Here is a 6,000-nt window from a genome sequence, read left to right as displayed (position 1 = left end):
ATATGTCCTAATGTAATCATTAAAATCAGAAAAATAAATGAGAGACCCAAAACACTAAAATTACAGTCTGTATTTTAAATGATTTAGCTCCCTTCTTTATGTTGTTGCTTATCTAAACTGTTTGCCGAGAGCTTGTTCATACCTGTCTATAATGAGAAGATTCCAGTGGCTTTATTAGGTTTTCTCTTTGATGCATATTAATGAGTGTTTTCACTGCGCATTTCAGCAAATAAAAGAGAAACGTTGTGTTGCTGAAATGTGAATAAACATCAGAGCAAACGAGTGTCTCTTTCCAGTTTATCTCTGCCACTTCACAGACTCTCTGTTATTTCATTTAGCTTTATCTCCTTGTTTTGCACATTTTGCATGGAGCCTTTAGTCTGCGAGTCTGTCCAAGCACTTAAGGCTGCTTTTATGAGTAATATTCATTGTTAGCTGTTTGGTAAATGAACGGTTGGCTGGGCTGATTGGATCAAATCAAGGGTGGACAAACTGCTCTGCCTAATTCTCCATCCGCTTCATCCCGTCTCTTTTCTCATTGTGTTGGAGATGCTGAAAGATTGCCTTATCTCCCTCAAAGGCACGCCACGCCGCCTTGCGTGAAAGTGGCAGGATTCAGCATTCAGAGCAGTGATTAATGTGCTCGTGCTCCTCATAGACTGTGAAAATCAGCTCGCGGCGCTATTGAACGTGACACTGCGCTCTGGGAGAATCCTCAACTACTGTAAATATGCTGTATATCTGTGTACTTGATTCCCCTCGTGATTTCACCTGTGCTTTCATACTCAGAGCGGCTGAATACTTTCAGGAGCAGTTCAAAATTAATTGTTTATGAATTAAGTGTAAATCGTGTAAATTAACTACACTGATTATTATTTCTGAACTGGTTTATTTGGAACATTGATAACATTTTCAATATATGGGTGGCACAGTGGCTAGCACTGTCGCCTCACAGCAAGAAGGTCACTGGTTCGAGTCCTAGCTAGGCCAGTTGGCATTTCTGTGTAGAGTTTGCATGTTCTCCCTTGTCTCATTTGTAAGTCGCTTTGGATAAAAGCGTCTGCTAAATGACTAAATGTAAATGTAAAATGTAAAATGTTATCGTGGGTTTCCTCTGAGTGTATGGGTGTTTCTCAGTGCTTGGTTGTGGCTGGGAATCTGCTGCGGTTAACATATGCCGGAATAGTTGGTGGTTCATTCTGATGTGGCGATCCCTAATAAATAAGGAACTAAGCCAAAGGTAAATGAATATATATTTACATTTATATACTTTTTCAAATATTGTTTATTATACGGCACATTTTTGCACACAAAAGAAGATATTTTGAAGAATGCTGAAAACCTGTAACCATTGACTTCCATAGTATTTGTTTTTCCTTCTATGGAGGTCAATGGTTACAGCTTTTCAGCATTCTTCAAAATATCTTCTTTTGTGTGCAAAATGTGTCATATAGGAACCATATAAACAGGGAACATTTAAATAAAATGATAACAAAATAAAAAATAGATAATGAAATTACTAATACATATAAATGAATAGGATTTTAATGATATCATTTATATAAATTAACAAGATAATTTGGTAACACTTTATAATAACTACACACTATAAACCATTTATTAAGCATTAGCAAATAGTGAATTCATTATCTGTTAAGTATTAACTCTACATTAATAAACGTTAGTAAGCAGTTTACAACTGCAGCTACAAATGCTGTATTCTTGACTTACAACCACATGTATAATGTGCCTAATAATTGTACTTTCATACTTTGTTAATGATTTATTTTTCATTACTAATTGAAGTATTGCATTATTTACAAACCAGTTGTATGTAAGAGTAGTTGGAGGTTCTTAACATCATTCAGAATGAGTTAGTAAATGATTAATAAACTGTTGAAATCAAGGTTTATACATCTTATCATTCAGGCATATGTTAATGGTTACTATGTATGTTAGCAAATGCTTTATTAACTCAACTTCATGCAGTTTTGTGACCCAATCTAAAGTGAGGACTATTCATGCTTCATAAATCCCTTATAAATGATAATTAAAGGTTTGGTATCAAATGAACAATAATAATTTCTTATCTTAAAAGTCAAATTATTGTAAATATTAAACATTGCTGAATAACAGGAGTGTCAAAATACGACATAAAATTGTATAAAACGACAATAATATAATAATTTAACAATATAAAAAGATGCAATGTTTAAACTGTACAGTCATTTTATGTTAGATCAGGTTGCACAGATTTACTTTTCATATGATACAGTTTGATTTGTGTATCTTCAAATAAATAGAAATGAATAATGTTGTTAATGTACTTCTTTGCTTTTTAGAATTTAACTGCCTCTTTAATTGTCATTTATAAGGCATTTATAAAGCATGAATAGTCCTAACTTTAGATTAGGTCACAAAACTGGATGAAGTTGAGTTAATAAAGCATTTATTAACACATTAGTTAACTATAAATATATGCCTGAATGATAAGATATATAAATGTTGATTTCAATAGTTTATTAATCATTTACTAAATAATTCTGAATGATCTTAAAAAACCAACAACTATGCTTAAATAACAGGTTTGTAAATAATGCAATACAGTAGGGATGTAACGGTATCAGAATTTCACGGTACGGTAATACCTCGGTATGAATGTCACGGTACGGTATTTATTGAATCATTTACAGGAAAAAACAAAACTTATGAAAATACTCCAAAAAAGTGCCAAAAGTGTCAATGACATACAAATTAGCCATCTATCTGTAAGCTTTGAAACAGGAACTTCAATTTTAATAACAAAAAAATATTAAACCATGTAAAAAAAATTAAGTTTCAATTTAGTATTGTTGAAAACTCATCACATTCAACATTTAATCACTCACTCACTTAGATAGAGATGGGTTTAAAGGAAAATTATCATATAAATATAATCTGGTAAAAGCTGGTATCTCTGGGTATTTACAATGTCCCCTGCAACAGAAAAAAACCCTCTCATTTGGGACTGAGGTTTCTGGGACAAGAGAGATATGACTTGGCCCAGGTTGACAGCAGTGGGTAACGTCGTGCATTGTCTTTCCGCCACTTGAGAGGACAAACCATGAGTGAGATAGAGGTCTCATGTCTGCATCAATCTGAACAGTGTGCTGTGTTTCTGCAGTCCCCATGACTGATTATTATCGTATTGGGGGACGTATTCCCCAACTTGCAGGCACGTGCACACACAGGGCTCAACCTGTGCAGTGCACATGCCCTTTTTAGTCTTGGATAAAGTTCCCTTCCAAAATGATCAAAAGTGCCCCCGCGACGCGACATACCCTCCGTCCCCGCTTTACAGTACGCGCGCGACAACACAGCTGATAAGAACTCGCGCGACAACACCGATATTCAGTACGCGCGCGACAACACGCAGCGCACTCCATTTCCGCATTACTGGATCTGTAGCGACAACAGACCGCAAGGGATTATGGCCACGCCTGGGCTGATGGGAATTGTAGTTTCCGGTACCTCCCGTTCGCTTCATTCGCCTGAACAAATTTTCTCAGAAGACCTATAGTTTTACCGAGTCATGCGACTACGGTAATATCGAAAAAAATTAATATTGCGGTATGACGGTATTTACAATACCGTTACATCCCTACAATACAGCAATTTTTCTTTATTCAATTTTCAAAAACAGACAGTCTCACCCACACAAAATTGTATGAAAAAATTAAATCTAATCTAAAATAATATTTTCTTAATATTCTTAAAATTAGAAATTTTAGTGGTGTATTAGTCTTAAAAATAGCACAACTATCTTATTGAACGTGCACCAATTTGGGCTTTATAGCGCTTACTTGTTTCTAGTAAAATCTTGCCTAAAATTAGTTAACATTTACTTGCGTAGCCAGAAGAAGATCAGTTTTTTTAAATTAAGATTTATAGTCTACTCCACAGTGTATTTTATAAGACAATTTATCTTTGATAGCAAAAAAACAAGACACATTTTCTTGAAATAAGATTTTTTTACTTTCTTAGATTACAGTTTTTGCAGAGTAGTATTGAAAAATAAATCATTAACAAAGTATTTAAGTACAATTATTAAGCACATTATACATGTGGTTGTAAGTCAAGAATTCAGCATTAATAGCTGAAGTTATAAACTGCTTACTAACATTTATTAATGTAGAGTTAAAGCTTTACAGATAATGAATTCACTATTTGCTAATGCCTAATAAATTGTTCATAGTGTGTAGTTATTATAAAGTGTTACCGATCATTTTTTTCCAGTGAATTGTGTATACTGGCATATCTCTTACCTTTAGTTCTTGGGTTTTTAGCTGCAATCTCCAGTTGTCCACTTGCTCATATTCGTCATCATAAAGGTGATGCGCTTTGGGAGAGAAGATGATTAGGGGTTAATTATCACTTTATCTGAGGCAGAGACTTGATGTCTTGCTGTGAAATATGACCACTAAATGGCCTCCTAATTATGATTAATCACTCCGAGATGACACCCGGCTTTCATATTCATTCATCCAGGTTAAAAAAAGACAGTTTCAATTAGCTTTTTTGGGATAGAAACACACTTTAACTTTAACTAGCTGTACTGATTCAATTAGCAAAGTTTGAGACAGAGCTGCTTAAGGAATAGTGGATTCTCATTAAAGAAACAGTGACACATGCAGGACTGTTACTGTATTGAACACACCTTTCAAGAAGTGATTGAATTGTATTTTATAAGAAAACTGTACATGCTGGTTCTTGTTAATAAAAAAAAAAAAGTTTTCCCAAGCGGTCTCCCATATAGGTACTGACCAGGCTCAGCCCTGCTTAGCTTCATTGAGTAACCGGTCATGGGTTCCAAGGTGATATGGCTCAGGCAAGTTAAAATTAAGATCAACTTGACTTGCGTCTTTGTTATCCACTCTTTTTATTATTATTATTGATGTTTGAACAATTTTAAATTAAAATACAAAATTGTCATTCTGTTCCACAGTTTGTATTAAATCACAAACAACAGAGGCATTGTGTTTTGTTTACACTCAGGTGTTTCACACAGCAGGCTCCCATAATGTTGCCAGGTCCACTTATTGTAATAAGTATATTTGGAAATTGTTATTTTGGCTTGGTGCATAAATCAGCTAAGAGTGGACAGATGCAGGTTGCGTTATTTTTGCATAAAGTATTTGGATTTATTTCTGGTTGTAATGGGCATGTTCTAGTTTGTTGTTGTATGATCTGGCATCAAGGTTTGTACTTCTTTTCCAGGTTTGTCCAGTTATTGTTGAGGCCATACAGACAAAGTGTGCAGTTCCTTTCATTTTTTTTTCTTTATAGAACATTGACAATTACTAAAATAAATGAAATAAAATAAACGTTAAATAAAACAAAACTTCACAAAAAATGTTTCACAATTACTGTCCAATGTAACATGGCTCATTTTAAAACTTTAAGCATCAATTGTAAGAATATGACTATTGATGAATAAATAGTATAAGGTTAAAGTATAAAATAGCAGTCCCAAACTAGTTTTTGTTAACACCGTAAAGTTTTTGTTAACACCGTAAAGCCACCACGGCGACTGAAGCTCTGCACAAGACTTTTTGGCCAGCGGAAAAATTAAAATGGTCGTGCCCAACTGAGTCTGGTTCTCTCAAGGTTTTTTTTCTTCACTCCCATCAGGTGAAGTTTTTTCTCCCTCTCCGCTGTCGCCACTGGCTCGCATGGTTCAGGATTGGTAGAGCAATATGTTTGAACTCTCAGTAATGACTTTAAATCACACTGAACTGAGCTAAACTGAACTGAACTGAACTTAAACACTAAAAATCTGAACTACACTGTTCCAGTTACTATGACCATTTATGTGAAGCTGCTTTGACACAATCTACATTGTAAAAGCGCTATACAAATAAAGCTGAATTGAATTGAATTAAATAGGTTGAGCCAAACAATATTTTAAAAATATGTATAAAGAAACAAAGTAAAGTGCAGTTATGGGGTTTACAAAATCCA

The 6,000-nt window shown here is 34.4% G+C and overlaps 1 protein-coding gene across 11 annotated transcripts in view; it reads right to left on the bottom strand.

Annotated features, from left to right (window-relative positions):
* The window catches only part of epha8 (eph receptor A8), a 266,646-nt gene that overhangs the window by 186,765 nt on the left and 73,881 nt on the right, over window positions 1-6,000 (bottom strand). For all 11 annotated transcript variants that reach the window (XM_073917077.1, XM_073917081.1, XM_073917076.1 and 8 more), the window contains one exon: window positions 4,305-4,378. The gene's annotated coding sequence lies outside the window, so the exon portion shown is untranslated. The remainder of the gene's footprint in view (window positions 1-4,304; window positions 4,379-6,000) is intronic.

This window comes from Danio rerio, chromosome 11 (assembly GCF_049306965.1).
Source record: "Danio rerio strain Tuebingen ecotype United States chromosome 11, GRCz12tu, whole genome shotgun sequence".
Taxonomy (NCBI): domain Eukaryota; kingdom Metazoa; phylum Chordata; class Actinopteri; order Cypriniformes; family Danionidae; genus Danio; species Danio rerio.
The sequence above is the reverse complement of the archived record's forward strand: the minus strand, read 5'-3'. Positions and strand labels throughout refer to the sequence as shown.